We start from the raw sequence: 16,324 nt of genomic DNA on the forward strand, positions 1-16,324 counted from the left end.
GGCTACAGGTTGTCTGACAAGGGGCTCGCCATGGACAGCGCCAAGGTTCGAGCAGTGTTGGATTGGAAAAGCCCACGCAACCGGAAGGAGGTCCAACGGTTTGTCGGCTTCGCGAACTTCTATCGCAAGTTTATCAAAGGCTTTGCTATGCAGACGGCGGCCATCACGGACACGCTTAGCTCCAAGAAAAAGAAGTTCATCTGGACGGAGCAGGCGGAGCGGTCCTTTCAGGCACTCAAGCGGCTCTTCGCGTCGGAAGAGCAGCTGCTTCATGTCAACCCCAGCAGGCCGATGAGGGTGGAGACAGACGCCTCGGACAGAGCCGTGGGAGCAGTCCTGCTGCAGAAAGACCCGCAGGGGGCTTGGAGGCCGGGAGCGTTTTACTCCAGGAAGCTCAGCAAGTCCGAACAGAACTACACCATCTGGGACAGGGAGTTGCTGGCCATTCATGCAGCATTCAAGGCGTGGAGGCACTTCCTGATCGGCGCCAAGCACACGGTGCAGGTCTGCACGGACCACAAGAATCTGGAGCACTGGCGCACGGCACAGTTCCTGAACCAGAGGCAGATACGTTGGGCTGAGTTCTTTGCGAACTTCGACTTCCGAATAGAGTATGTCCCAGGGGACACCAACATCATGGCGGATGCTCTCTCCCGTAAGCCGCAGTATCTGGAGGAGGCAACGCCAGCGGCCGCCATGCACATCTTCGCACCAACAGGGTGGGCGTGCGCTGCGGCAACAGTTGACCTGGAGGCGGTGCGACGAGCGTTGCAGGATGACTCCTTCGCGCAAGCAAAGATGGCAGAGGTGCACAGGGGCACGGCAGCGACCGACGAGTTCCAGCTGCGAGATGGATTGCTCATCCGTAAAGGGGCCATCTACGTGCCGGGAGACGAACTTCGCGCCAAGGTACTGCAGCAGCTGCCGGGCACTTTGGCAAGGAGAAGATGATGGAATTAGTCGCCAGAGACTTCTGGTGGCCCGGAATGAGAGGGGAAGTCGCGGACTATGTGGCGAGGTGTGACACCTGCCAGAGGGCCAAACCAGTGCACAGACCGCCGGCCGGACTGTTGGAACCGCTGCAAACTCCGTTCGAACCATGGGAGAGAGTGGCCCTGGACTTTGTCACGGATCTGCCCAGCTCGAGGGGCAAGACGGCCGTGCTGGTGGTGGTGGACTTGTTCTCCAAGATGGCACATTTCATTCCGTGTGCTAAGGTGGCCACGGCGGAACAAACCGCCAAACTGTTCATAGACCACGTGTTCAAGGTTCACGGTCTATTCTGTCCGACCGAGGGCGACAGTTCATCTCGAATTTCTGGCAGAAGCTGATGGGCTTCCTGAACGTCAAGATCAACCTGGCGTCGGCTAGACACCCGCAGACCAACGGGCAAGCGGAGCGGGTCAATGCCATCATGCAGCAGTACCTGAGATGTTATGCGAATCAACAGCCTGCGACGTGGGTGGATTACCTGCCTCTCGCCGAGTTCGCCTACAACAACACGAAGCACGTGTCCACGGGGGTCACGGCGTTCTTCGCCAACAACGGGAGGCACCCCAGAACCTTCCCGGGACTGGAAAGAATGGGGGAGGGGGAGCCGCAGACAGCAGATGCGTTCGCGTCAGAGTTGCAGGAGGTCCACGATCAGCTGCGGCGGCACCTGGAGCTGGCCAAACACGCATACAAGGTACAAGCGGACAAACACAGAAGGGTTGGCGAAGAGATCCATGTGGGAGACTGGGTCTGGTTAGCAGCCCACGCAGTGCCGGCCAGGTCGTGGGCGAAGAAGAAACTAGGGCATAAGCAACTGGGGCCCTACCAAGTCGAAGAGCAGGTCAACCCGGTGGCTTTCAGGCTGGCGCTTCCGGAGGGTTCCAGGATGCATCCGGTGTTCCACAGATCGGTGCTCACTCCCTACAAGGCACCTCACAGATTTCAGGAACCAGGCACGGCACCAAGTCCACTCCGAGAGAGAACCAAGCAAGGGGGAGTGGCACAGGAGGAGCGCATCAACGAAGTCACAGAGATTTTGGACTCTAGATGGGGGGAAGAGGGGGTAGAATACTTTCTCGCCAAGGAGGGCACCCCGGCCAGTGCCAACAGCTGGGTGCCAGGCTACGCTCTAGACGAACCTCTGCTCAAAGAAGAGTTTCATGCCCTCTTCCCACACAGGCCCATGCCAGCAGACTTTTTCGACGACTGGCTTTTCATGCCCACGCTTTCAGCCAGCACGTTCCGGGGGTTCGACTCGGACGAGGAACCGACACGCGACGCACGTTCCCCAGAGGGGTCACCCTCGGGATCTGCCTCAGAACCTTCGTATTGGTGGGACGATAGACCAGAGGAGCAGTGGCGCAGGAAGTGGCTGGAGGGTCCAGGCCGAGCAACGCCCCCAGGAGGAAGCGAGGGAGAGACGGACATGGACGTATTCGGGGACGACCCGGGTTTCGAGCACGGCGGCACAGAGATGGAAGCGGAAGTGACCGTCGTCGACGAGAGCAGGGAGGAAGAACCGGAAGACTTCAGATGGAGGCCCGCCACGGGAAGCGAACTGTATCCGACATTCGTCCCCCTGACACGGCAGCACCCAGCTCCCGCACCGGAAGGAGGGGAGGGGGGAAGAGGGGGCTTCGAGGGGGGATGGATGTCAGGGGTTCAGGAGCAGAGGCAAGGGCAAGGGAGGAAACAGAGAGCGAGGGGGAGGAGGCAGAAGAAAGGATGAGTGATGACGACGACCCGAGATCTCCGAGTCTTTCCAGTGAATCAGAAGATTCACAGAAAGGAGCACCAGTGGCCAGGGCAAGGGGGGAGCCTAGGGGAACACCCCAGGAGGAAAGGGCCAGAGGGAGCTCAGAGGGGAGCAGTTGGAAATCGGGACCAGCGTCACCAACAGAGAGCAGGGGAGAGGAAGGGAGTCAGGTATCAAGCGCTGGCAGCTCACAACAGGAGGGAGGGCACGAGTCAGGAGTGGCCACACCTCCATCGGGGAGCGAAGAAACGGTCAGACGGAAAGTGGAAGGTTGGGCGCGCACGCCAAGTTCAAATGCACAGGAAGGTGGCGCAGTAAGCAGCCCGGAAAGGGAGCCAGGTCCTAAAGCCCGGCGCAAGGAGACAGAAGGGTCCGGGGGGTCAGCGTCAGAAGAGTCCCGGAAGGAAGAGACCCCGGGGGGCAGAGGGACCCAGAGAAGAACAGTCAGGCGGAAAAGGTGGAGTAAGGCTAGGATATTAAGTTGGTGTACAGGAGGCGGGGACCCAGACAGAGCTTCGCCGATCTAACCATAAGAAGTAGAGTTGCACGCAGCAGCTTGAGAATGGGAACTGTAACTCAATAAAGACTTTTACTAAATGATTGCTGGCTAGCGTGATCCTCTGTGAGCTAGGATCGGGGAGCAACTCTGACAATGCCTTATCTGATTGCCTTTCCTGGTAGTCTGGCCATTCCTTTGAGATGGTAATTACCCAATTCCTGAGACAATGGGAAGCAAAGACAGACCACTGAATACATAACAGTGAAAATACATTATTCCTTTCCACTTGGGATAATCTTGCCATAAATGCCCAAAACTAGCCTGACTAAGGAGTGGTGGAGAGGTATACTTCTGAATATTCAATAATTCTATAACATTTGCAGTATCAGATTGAGGTCTGCTGCTTCACATCAACAAGCTGAAAGGATTTACTCTATGACTTTATACTTTCCTTAATGGTAAATATTAAGTAGGGTAGACAAATTGCAGCATTGAGCTATTGTAGTTCCCATGCCAATATTGTGTTGTTTAGTCGTTTAGTCGTGTCCGGCTCTTCGTGACCCCATGGACCAGAGCACGCCAGGCACTCCTGTCTTTCGCCATTTAAAATTCCTTCTTGCTCCCTGTCAGTGGAGGCTCATCCTTAAGGGGGACTGGGCCACTGCTCCACCAAGCTTTTTTTTTTTAAAAAAAATACTTTTTATTAGGTTTTCTTCATCATACACAGCCAAAGGAAAAAAAAAGGGGAAAAACCCCTCCAAAGAAAAACAATACACATTAAAGAAAAACATTAAGTAAGAATAAAAGATTAGAAAAGAAAAGAAAAAAGAAAAAATACATACAAACAATTTACTAATAACAACTTCCTTCCCTTCTGATTTCGGATTCCTACCTTTAATGATTTCAGTCAAACAGCTGGTATAGGATCTTTGATTGTAACATTGGAAGATTAGGTCAAACCTACTGTAGTTGGTAAGCTGCTAAAATTGCTATCGAAATAAACCATAAATTTGTTCCAGACTTCTTTTAACTTTGTATTTTTTTGATTTCTAATTCTTTGCGTCATTTTCGCCATTTCTATAAAGCCATAAAGTTTCAATTGCCAATCTTTCACCGTTGGTAAAGTTGGGTTTTTCCAATTCTGGGCAATTAACATTCTAGCCGCCGCTGTTGCGTATTGGAACAAGGTTTTGTCCTTTTCCGGTATTTCTTTTCCCACCATCCCTAGTAAGAAGGCCTCTGGTTTTTTGGGGAATGTGAGTCTAAATATTTTTTTTAATTCGTCATATATCTGATTCCAAAATTTTCTTACTCCCTCACATGTCCACCACATATGTATGAAATTCCCTTCATTTGTTTTACATCTCCAGCAGGCCTTGCTCCACCAAGCTCAATTGCTTCTCTGCTGTCCTCCAACAGCCTGCTTCTTTCTTACATCCTCTCTAGGGTTGGCATGAGCAGTGAGCTCTTTCCTCCTCAGTCTCAGGCTGCCTTTGCAGAACTCAACGAGGGGAGAGGGGCATGCCCCACATGTCCAGGGGAGGAGAGGGGCAGGGAAGCTGCTGCTCAGGCTCCTTGAGTGCGCCAGGTCAGACGTGATCCGGAGGAGGAGCTGCTGCTGTGACTGGGAGCGAGGTGCACTGCGGCCACCCACCCTCCGGCTCTCTTCCCTGGATCAGGCCTAACATAAGGACAGAACTCTGGCCAGCAGAAGCAAAGCAGCTTAGGTCAGCTCCTTCTCACACAGAGCCAGGCACCAATGAGGGAGCCTGCTTTGGGGGCACCTGTTTGTGCCCCCTGCCACAAATTTGTGCCCCCACGGCCCACACATGCTACACTGTAGTTGGCTTCATCCATGGGCGTAGCCAGCATTTTTGTTAGTGGGGGCAGGCCTTTTGTTAGGGGGTCAGAACCTCAGTTAGCTATGTATTTTTATTTATTTTTATTTAGTTGCCCCCCCCCCTTGGCCACATCCATGGCTCCATCTATCATAACATTTTGGAAATGCCCTGACCCACCCACCCCAACACTGATGTTGATTTTCTGAGATATCAGGCGCTCAAGCACAAGATTCCACCTAAACATTAGGAAGAACTTCCTGACAGTAAGAGCTGTTTGACAGTGGAATTTGCTGCCAAGGAGTGTGGTGGAGTCTCCTTCTTTGGAGGTCTTTAAGCAGAGGCTTGACAACCATATGCCAGGAGTGCTCTGATGGTGTTTCCTGCTTGGCAGGGGGTTGGACTCGATGGCCCTTGTGGTCTCTTCCAACTCTATGATTCTATGATTCTAAGTCAAACATAAAGAATCGCTGCTGTTTCTTTTTGTGTAGCCTGTTTAGACTGGAAATTTGCCTCAGTTTTTTATTCTCTAAGGAAGGTTCTGTAAAGTGCAGGATAATGTAGTAGCTCACAGCATGGCAGGATGATCCCAAGAAGCTCAGTTAGTTGGGGACATGGGCATAACCAGGGGGTGAAGCGGCCACCCCTAAATCAAGTAAATAAATAAAAATACAGAGAGTCTGATATTCCAGATGCAATCACACTTCTTCCTTAGGGCAGCCTCCTATTCATTTATTTCTTGTTGAAAGATAAAGAAGTGTTTTGCAGAAACTAGCAACAACCTTATATATCAAGAAGACACATGTAGTTCATAGTAACTGTCTTTCAGGGCAGTTTGTCTAGGAACAAAATCAAGTGTTGCTATGAACAATGACTAGTCACTAGAATAATAAAATGAAAGCTGGAGGTGGGGTTCGGGGGTTAGTCTTTCTTTAAACAAACATGTAAGTATGGATGCTAAGCAGAAGAAGAAGTAAGACAAGCGTTTCTGTGGGGGAGGGAGTTTATTGACTGCTCAGATATAAGACTCACAACATCATTTTATAACCAAAGAAAGTGCCTTTATGTGACCATTAAAACAAATCAACTGGAATTACCGGTATATTCACAGAAAGCCTTTAGCAGAATCATTTCCTGTCCTCGGAATCCAGCTGGAAGTGTTGGGCGAGCCGACTGCATAATCAAAAAGGCCGGTAAGTTACTGTGAGACAAACAGAGGAAGCTGTGTTCCTTTTCAAATCTGTCTGTCAACAGTCACACACACCAAGCAAAAGCCACCCATAACAGACGTTTTCCTTGATAAATGGGAGAACTGTCTGATAATCAACAACCATATCATTTTATCCAGTAGTATTAGTTTGATCTGACGGAAACTGCACATTTCCCGAGAAGCACTGAAAGAATGCTTCATTTAACTACAAAACCCCAAATCTGGGATCCCATCACAACTGATGTTTGGTAAAAGTTTTGCAGCAAAACCCCCACATTTTGTAACACCCCATAGAGTAATTGATACATCAAACCGGGGTTCATAATTAATATCCAAAACCCAACATTGTCCGGTTCACTCCAAACTGGTGCCAAAGTCTGGCAAAAGTTTTGTAGCATTTTGCCAGACATTGTAGAATTTTTTTAGCATTTTGCCCGACAAACCAAGTAAGTGACAGGGGTCATAAGGTCACCCCAAGACCCAACATTGCCTGATTCACTCCAAATCAAGGCCAAAGTCTGGCAAAATGTTTGCAGTAAAAACCGCATGTTTTGCAGTGCCCCCCAAACGGAGTGGTTCCTAGCACATCAGGAGGAAGAGTCAAGACAACCAAAAGTGGATAAATAGGTTGTATTTATTAAATATAACAACTTGAGGATCGGCAAAACTAGTCAGATTCGACCAATATAACCAAATCAAATTACTGGTAAGTCTGGGCAGGTGTGCTTGTTCACCTCCACCCACAAACACGCAAGTGCTCAAACAGAGCTCTTTGCAGATCCTTAAGAATCATGTCACAACCCAAATCAGAAAGATGCATACCACCAGGTCTATACAACTGTGGGGCACAGAACATAATTCTGCCATGAGGGATATAAGCACCCACATTTTCAAACACAAACATCGTTGTAGAATGATTAGCTTTATGTCTTGCCCATCCACCTTCTTAGGAAGGCTGCCCCCACTCCATAAGCACCTCTACAACATTCCAAACCAAACTATGATAAACTCAGGGATGAGGAAGCACAGCTGATATTTAGTGATCTCAACTGAATTTACCTCACCAGATTGTTATCCCCAAGATGGATGACCAGAATATCAGGGTTAGGGTTAGGGCTAGGGCAGGGGATAGGTGGACGTTCAGGGTTAGGGTTAGTGCCTGGGGTTTTTTCCCCCATGCTTTTTAAGCTTCTAATGATATTGCTTCATTTTTATGAGACTGGATAATTCCAAAAAGTAAGCAAACTACCTGAAACGTAGCAAAACTAAGAGAAATGTGAAAACCAAAAGTGAGATACCAGAAACCCAACAAGGAAGGAATTCATGAAAAAGGAAAATTGCCAGACAGAGACTTTAATCAAATCATTACCAAATTCACCAGAATCCCAAAACCAATTGAAAAGAAGCAGAAATGTGAGAAGCAGAAGAAATACCACCAGAAACCCCCCAAAAGAGGGGGAAAGTAAATTGCGCAGAAACCCCAAAGCCAGTTAAACCTTAGTTTTGCATGGTGTGGGGGTGATTTTGGTTTTCCCTGAGATGTTTACTGCGTGAGTTTCTTGAATTTCTATTCAATTGGTTTTCTCATCTTTGGTGGATGTGGTTTGTTTCTGTTGTTTCTGGTTTGTTTTTGGGATTATGTTGAATTTTTTCTGTGGTTTTCGTTTCATAGATTCTTTTATATAAATTACAATTGTGAAATATACTCAGAGTCTTGTATGTATTTCATGCTCTTTATTGCCCCCCCCCAACCTCAGGCTTTTATATACATTATTTACACAATGAGTCCCGTCTGACTAGCTAACTCTGCTTCCCTCTTGGAGCCTGATTGGCCTGCAGGAAAAGACCAATCAGTTGTTGCATTCTAGGATCCAAGGTTAGTACATAACAGATTGGGTGCTGGATTTATGGTGAGTTTGCTTCATTTCTAGGTTTTTTGGGTTTTGCACCTTTGAGAATATTAATTTGTATGAGATCTGATAATCCCAAGAATAAAAGGAAAACCACCAGAAATGAAGCAAAACCACCAGAAATGTCTAATGACCATTCCAACAATGAAGTCAACCACTAAAAACACAAAAACCTACTGAAAAGAAGCAGAAGAACCATGTAAAAGCAACATCAATGGAAACTGACAAAGAAGCCAACCAACCCCAAACAAAGCAGATTCACCAGAAACCCCCAAAGCATTCAAAAGTATTACCACCTGTCAGCTTGTCTTACTTCTTCTTCTGCTTAGCATCCATACTTACATGTTTGTTTAAAGAAAGACTAACCCCACCCCGAACCCCACCTCCAGCTTTCATTTTATTATTCTAGTGACTAGTCATTGTTCATAGCAACACTTGATTTTGTTCCTAGACAAACTGCCCTGAAAGACAGTTACTATGAACTACATGTGTCTTCTTGATATATAAGGTTAGTAAGCTGGTGCACAGGGGGCGGAGACTCAGACGGAGCTTCGCCGGTCTAACCCATAAGACGTAGAGTTGCACGCAGCAGCTTGAGAATGGAAACTGTAACTCAATAAAGACTTTTACAAAGTGATTGCTGGCTAGCGTGATCCTCTGTGAGCTAGGATCTGGAAGCAGCTCTGACAGTAAGCTCCGTCTCCCGTTGTGGGCATCTACAGCCTCGCGGACAGAGGAGAAGGAGGGTGCCTGCGACTCAGCTCACGAACGGCAGACAATATGACGGCCAAACAGCAGATAGGAGAACTCAGAGAAGCAGTGACACGTCTGAATGCCGAAATACTTGCATCCAGGAAGAGAGAGGAGGACGCAGCTGCCGCCTACAGGGATCTCCAGGTCAGGTTGGAAGTGCTTACGAAGCAAGGGCAACTGACACCCAAACTGGAGGGGATTGGATTGGGGAGAAGAACAGGCGGTCTAGTCTCTCACTTCGATGGGAATTTACAAATGTACCCCAACTTTAGAGCAGATGTACAGTGTGCACTGCAACTGCTGGACAAAGACTTTAGAGATGAGCAAGAGAAGGTGGGATTTATCATGTCCCATTTGCATGGAGATGCTAAAGCATGGCTGCGCAATTTGTGGAGGGATAAGGATCCAGCGCTCCAAACCGCGGATGCCTTTATTAAAGCGATGGATGGCTGCTTTTTATCTAGCATAGACGTGGATCTTGCCCGGAAGGAGGTGCATGGGCTGAAGCAAGGGAGGGCCAGCGTAAGACAGTACCATGCCCGTTTTTTTGCATTAGTCAGTGCCTTGGAATGGGACAGAGATACAGCTCCAGTCAGAGATCTATTTTGGGAAGGCTTGAACACTGCGGTTAAAGACGAAATTGCAAGGGGGGAGAGACCCCGGACCACGCAGGAGGTCGTTCAGAGGGCGCTGGCGGTGGGAGTGCGGCTGGAAGAACGTCCGTGGAGCAGGGACGAAGGGCGTGGAGGGCGCGAACCAGCGAGAGGGTTCTCCTTCGTTCCCAGGGAAGCTGGGCATGCGCAATCCACGCCTCCGCCAGGAGGGGGAGCGGAACCGATGGAGGTTGGCGGTGCCAGGGCTCAGTCAGCAACCAGAGCCACAGCACCGGGAGCAGTCAAAGAGAAGCCTCCTAGAGGGAACAGGAAGTGTTACATCTGCGAAAGTCCGCAGCACCTGGCGAAAGAGTGTCCCCAGAGGCTCCACAAGCACACTGCAGCCTCAGCAATGGTAACTGCAGCAACTCAGCAAGGGGAACCACAGCAGGGAAACGACGGAGTCTGGCTGGAGAGAGAGGCACTGGGGCCCAGCCAGACGTGTCAGTGAAGCAGTCCCCAGAGATTTTGCAGCCCACAGACCCCCTCCCACCCAAACCAGTGGTGAGGCTCACCGCATCGCTCCAGCTACCCAATGGACTCACCATGGACGTGCCAATCACCATTGACTCAGGAAGCAATGCGGACTTTGTAGGGCAGGACTTTGTCGATACACACGCTATACAGCTGCTGCCTGCCACGCTGCCTCTGCAGGTCGTCACGGTGGATGGCAGGGAGCTGCTAGGGGGGCAGGTGGTGAAGCAAACGCCACCAATGGTGATGAGACTTGGAAATCACAGGGAAATCATCAGTTTTAATGTCACCAGACTGTCGGACACGCCTATTGTCTTGGGCATGAGTTGGCTGGACAGACACAGTCCGACGTTGGCTTGGTACCAGCGGCAGCTAGTCTTTGGCTCCTCATACTGCGCTGAACACTGCATCCTGCCCCGGCAGGAGGGAGAGGAGGAGGAAGCGCAGCTGCAGCTGGGGACGCTGCAAGCAATCCCCCACAAATACGCAGGATTTTTGGAGGTCTTCTGCGAGAAGGAAGCGGATAAGCTACCCCCCCACAGATCATATGACTGCAAGATTGACCTACTGCCAGGGGCGGTGCTGCCCAAAGGGAAGCTGTATTCCATGTCTGAGGACGAACTACAGGAACTCAAGGAGTTCATAGATCATAATTTGGAGCGCGGCTTCATCCGGGAGTCCAAGGCGGTGGGAGGCAGTCCTGTATTCTTTGTTAAGAAGAAGGACACGCCCCAAAAAAGACTTGTAGTGGACTACCGGATCTTGAACAGTGTGACCAAGCCATCGGACTTCCCCATGCCCAGGATCGACGACCTCCTCGCGACGGTGCGCAAGGGCCGCGTGTTCACCAAGTTGGACATGCGTGGGGCGTACAACCTCATTCGCATGCGGGAGGGTGATGAGTGGAAGACAGCCATGTTCACGCCCCTGGGCACCTACGAATACAGGGTTATGCCTTTTGGATTGCAAAATGGCTCTCACTGTTTTCAAGCTTTCATGCATCACGTGCTGGCGGGGCTCCTCTACAAGACGTGCGTCTGCTTCTTGGATGACATCCTGATATTTTCTGAATCGCAGCAGGATCACGACAGACACGTCAAGGAAGTGCTGAGCAGACTACAGCAGCATAGGCTTTACGCCAAGCTGGAAAAGTGCCAGTTCAACGTGACGGAGGTGGATTTCCTGGGCTACAGGTTGTCAGACAAGGGGCTCGCCATGGACAGCGCCAAGGTTCGTGCCGTGTTGGACTGGAAGAGCCCGCGCAACCGGAAGGAGGTCCAGCGGTTTGTTGGCTTTGCGAACTTCTATCGCAAGTTTATCAAGGGGTTCGCTATGCAAACGGCGGCCATCACAGACACGCTCAGTTCCAAGAAGAAGAAGTTCATCTGGACGGAGCAGGCGGAGCAGTCCTTTCAGGCACTCAAGCGTCTCTTCGCGTCGGAAGAGCAGCTACTGCATGTCAACCCCAGCAGGCCAATGAGGGTGGAGACGGACGCATCAGACAGAGCCGTGGGAGCAGTCCTGTTGCAGCAAGACCCGCAGGGGGCCTGGAGGCCGGGAGCGTTTTACTCCAGGAAGCTCAGCAAGTCTGAACAGAACTACACCATCTGGGACAGGGAGTTGCTTGCCATTCATGCAGCTTTCAAGGCGTGGAGGCACTTCCTGATCGGCGCCAAGCACACAGTGCAGGTCTGCACGGACCAAAAGAATCTGGAGCACTGGCGCACGGCGCAGTTCCTGAACCAGAGGCAGATACGTTGGGCCGAATTCTTTGCGAACTTCGACTTCCGAATAGAGTATGTCCCGGGGGACACCAACGTCATGGCGGATGCCCTATCCCGTAAACCACAGTACCTGGAGGAGGCGACACCAGCGGCTGCCATGCACATCTTCGCACCGATGGTGTGGGCGTGCGCTTCGGCGACAGTTGACCTGGATGCGGTGAGGAGAGCGCTGCAGGATGACACCTTCACGCGAGCCAAGATGGCAGAGGCGCAAAGGGGCAAGGCGGCGACCGGCGAGTTCCAAGTTCGCGATGGATTACATCTCCGTAAAGGGGCCATCTACGTGCCGGGGGACGATCTTCGCGCCAAGGTACTGCAGCAGCTGCACGACGCACCCACTGCCGGGCACTTTGGCAAGGAGAAGACGATAGAATTAGTCGCCAGGGACTTCTGGTGGCCCAGAATGAGAGGGGAGGTCGCGGACTACGTGGCGAGGTGCGACACCTGCCAGAGGGCCAAACCAGTACACAGACCGCCGGCGGGACTGTTGGAACCGCTGCAAACTCCGTTCGAACCGTGGGAGAGAGTGGCCCTGGACTTCGTCACGGATCTGCCCAGCTCGAGGGGCAAGACGGCAGTGCTAGTGGTGGTGGACTTGTTCTCCAAGATGGCACATTTCATCCCGTGTGCCAAGGTGGCCACGGCGGAACAAACCGCCAAACTGTTCATAGATCACGTGTTCAGGGTTCACGGTCTGCAGCGGTCTATACCGGGGGCGGCAGTTCATCTCGAACTTCTGGCAGAAGCTGATGAGCTTCCTGAACGTCAAGATCAACCTGGCTTCGGCTAGACACCCGCAGACCAACGGGCAAGCGGAGTGGGTCAATGCCATCATGCAGCAGTACCTGAGATGTTATGCGAATCAACAGCCTGCGACGTGGGTGGATTACCTGCCTCTCGCCGAGTTCGCCTACAACAACACGAAGCACGTGTCCAGGGGGGTCACGCCGTTCTTCGCCAACAACGGGAGGCACCCCAGAACCTTCCCGGGACTGGAAAGAATGGGGGAGGGGAAGCCGCAGACAGCAGATGCGTTCGCGTCGGAGTTGCAGGAAGTCCACGATCAGCTTCGGCGGCACCTGGAGCTGGCTAAGCACGCATACAAGGTACAAGCGGACAAACACAGGAGGGTTGGCGAAGAGATCCATGTGGGAGACTGGGTCTGGTTAGCAGCCCACGCAGTGCCGGCCAGGTCGTTGGCGAAGAAGAAACTAGGGCATAAACAACTGGGGCCCTACCAAGTCGAAGAGCAGGTCAACCCGGTGGCTTTCAGGCTGGCGCTTCCGGAGGGTTCCAGGATGCATCCGGTGTTCCACAGATCGGTGCTCACTCCCTACAAGGCACCTCACAGATTTCAGGAACCAGGAACGGCACCAAGTCCGCTCCGAGAGAGAACCGAGCAAGGGGGAGTGGCACAGGAGGAGCACATCAACGAAGTCACAGAGATTTTGGACTCTAGATGGGGGGAAGAGGGGGTAGAATACCTTCTTGCCAAGGAGGGCACCCGGGCCAGTGCCAACAGCTGGGTGCCGGGCTACGCTTTAGAGGAACCTCTGCTCAAAGAAGAGTTTCATGCCCTCTTCCCACATAGGCCCATGCCAGCAGACTTTTTCGACGACTGGCTTTTCACGCCCACGCTTTCAGCCAGCACGTTCCAGGGGTTCGACTCGGACGAGGAACCGACACGAGACGCCCGTTCCCCGGAGGGGTCACCCTCGGGATCTGCCTCAGAACCCTCGTATTGGTGGGACGATAGACCAGAGGAGCAGTGGCGCAGAGAGTGGCTGGAGGGTCCAGGACGAGCAACGTCCCCAGAAGGAAACGAGGGAGAGACAGACATGGACGTATTCGGGGACGACCCGGGTTTCGAGCACGGCGGCACAGAGATGGAAGCGGAGGTGACCGTCGTCAACGAGAGCAGGGAGGAAGAACCGGAAGCCTTCAGATGGAGGCCCGCCACGGGAAGCGAACTGTATCCGACATTCGTCCCCCTGACACGGCAGCACCCAGCTCCCGCACCGGAAGGAGGGGAGGGGGAAGGGGGGCTTCGAGGGGGGGATGGATGTCAGGGGTTCAGGAGCAGAGGCAAGGGCAAGGGAGGAAACAGAGAGCGAGGGGGAGGAGGCAGAAGAAAAGATGATTGATGACGACGACCCGAGATCTCCGAGTCTTTCCAGTGAATCAGAAGATTCACAGAAAGGAGCACCAGTGGCCAGGGCAAGGGGGGAGCCTAGGGGAACACCCCAGGAGGAAAGGGCCAGAGGGAGCTCAGAGGGGAGCAGTTGGAAATCGGGACCAGCGTCACCGCCAGAGAGCAGGGAAGAGGAAGGGCGCCAGGTATCAAGCACTGGCAGCTCACAACAGGAGGGAGGGCACGAGTCAGGAGTGGCCACACCTCCATCGGGGAGCGAAGAAACGGTCAGGCGGAAAGTGGAAGGTTGGGCGCGCGCGCCAAGTTCAAATGCACAGGAAGGTGGCGCAGTAAGCAGCCCGGAAAGGGAGCCAGGTCCTAAAGCCCGGCGCAAGGAGACAGGAGGGTCCGGGGGGTCAGCGTCAGAAGAATCCCGGAAGGAAGAGACCCCGGGGGGCAGAGGGACCCAGAGAAGAACGGTCAGGCGGAAAAGGTGGAGTAAGGCTAGGTTAGTAAGCTGGTGCACAGGGGGCGGAGACTCAGACGGAGCTTCGCCGGTCTAACCCATAAGACGTAGAGTTGCACGCAGCAGCTTGAGAATGGAAACTGTAACTCAATAAAGACTTTTACAAAGTGATTGCTGGCTAGCGTGATCCTCTGTGAGCTAGGATCTGGAAGCAGCTCTGACACCACCAGAATGCAAAAACAAGAAAACTTCTCAAAAGAAGCAATAAAGCAAAAGTCCAAAAAACAAGCTAAACCAATGGAAAAGAAATGAAGCCAGCTGCAAACGAAGCACATTCACCAGAAACCCAAGACTAAGTGAAAACTAGTATGCTGTGTTGGTTAATTTCTGTTGCTTGAAGTGCTTTTGGACTCCCACAAATTGCATGCTTGTTGAGTTTCTGGTTTTGCTTTTTAAAAACTGGTTTCCAGTTTCTTGTGGCATTGCTTTGTAATTGGTGGCTTTACTGCTTTTTTGTTTTCTGCTGATTTGTTTAATTTGGGGTGGTTTTGCTTGTTTTTTGCATTTAATTGTTTTGCTTCTTTTACTTTGAATGGTTCTGCGGTTTTGGGTGAGATTGTTTCTTTCCCATTGATTTGGCTTGGTTTTCATGTCTCCTGGTTTTGCCTCATTTTGGGAATATTTCTTGGTTTTTGTGCTTCTGGTGGTATGTCTTCAATTTTTTGGCATAACCAAGCCAAAACACCAGAAACACAGAAACAAATCATAAAGAAGCAGAGCTACCAGAAATCCAAAGCAAATTAATCAGAAATCCAAACAACCTATGAAGATGATGCAATACACAAAAGCCAATTAAAAAACTGCTAAATGAAGCAACACCACAAGAAACAAAGAAAGCCTCATGACCTAACAAATGAAGCAATAACACAAAACACCACAAAAAGAAGCAAAGTGTTTAGGATTAGGTTTGGGTAAAGGTTAGGGTTACAGTGAGAGTTGGGTTTGAGTTGGATTAGGATTAGGAGTTAAAGTTGGGGTTGAGTTACGGTAAGAGAAGAACAGCAGAAGGAGAAATATAGTTTTATTACTTAGGGTTAGGGTTAAATTAGGCTTAGGTTTAGACTGAGGCTTAGGTTTGGGTTAAGTTTAGGGTTAGAGTGAGGATTAGGTTTGAGTTAGGGTGAGCATTCGGGTTAAGGTTTGGTATTGGGTTGGATGTGAGTTAGGCTAAGAGAAGAACAGCAGCAGGAGCAATATAATTTTATTATTTATACTCCACCCAAGTCACTTGTGGCCGCTTTCAATAAAAGGTAAAAACATGAGCGCACTCTAAGTGAATGCTCATGAATGTAGAAACTCTTACTTCCCATAGAATTCCCAAAGAAGACCTGGGAATTGTAGCTCTGAGCTTCTTTGCAGAGGGTTGGACTAGATGACCCTTGGATGATCCCTGTCACTCTCACTCACTCACTCACACACTCCTCCTCTCCTTTTCCTGGCAGTTTCACCTTTTTCTGCACTCCTAGCTCGGAAGGGCAGAAGAGGCTGTGCTACCGCCATGTTGGGCGAGAGCAGGGGTACCGGAAGGAGGTGCCACCGGAGGAGAGGCAAGAGGACAGGAAGGGGAGGGAAACGGGCGGAAGAGCCTGTGCTGCCGCCATCTTGGGCGAGGGCAGGGGTACCGGAAGGAGGTGCCACCGGAGGAGAGGCAAGAGGACAGGAAGGGGAGGGAAACGGGCGGAAGAGCCTGTGCTGCCGCCATCTTGGGCGAGGGCAGGGGTACCGGAAGGAGGTGCCACCGGAGGAGAGGCAAGAGGACAGGAAAAGGGGGGAAACGGGCGGAAGAGCCTGTGCTGC

The 16,324-nt window shown here is 51.4% G+C and overlaps 1 long non-coding RNA gene across 1 annotated transcript; it reads right to left on the reverse strand.

Moving 5' to 3' along the window:
• Positions 1 to 6,071: 6,071 nt before the first annotated feature.
• LOC309523363 lies at positions 6,072 to 16,060 on the reverse strand. Its single transcript, XR_014215330.1, has 2 exons — positions 15,976 to 16,060; positions 6,072 to 6,259 (listed from the first exon to the last, which is right to left on the reverse strand). It is a non-coding gene; the product is annotated as an uncharacterized lncRNA (long non-coding RNA).
• Positions 16,061 to 16,324: the final 264 nt, after the last annotated feature.

This window comes from Podarcis vaucheri (assembly GCF_965113315.1).
Source record: "Podarcis vaucheri genome assembly, chromosome: W".
In the NCBI taxonomy this organism is placed as follows: Eukaryota; Metazoa; Chordata; class Lepidosauria; order Squamata; family Lacertidae; genus Podarcis; species Podarcis vaucheri.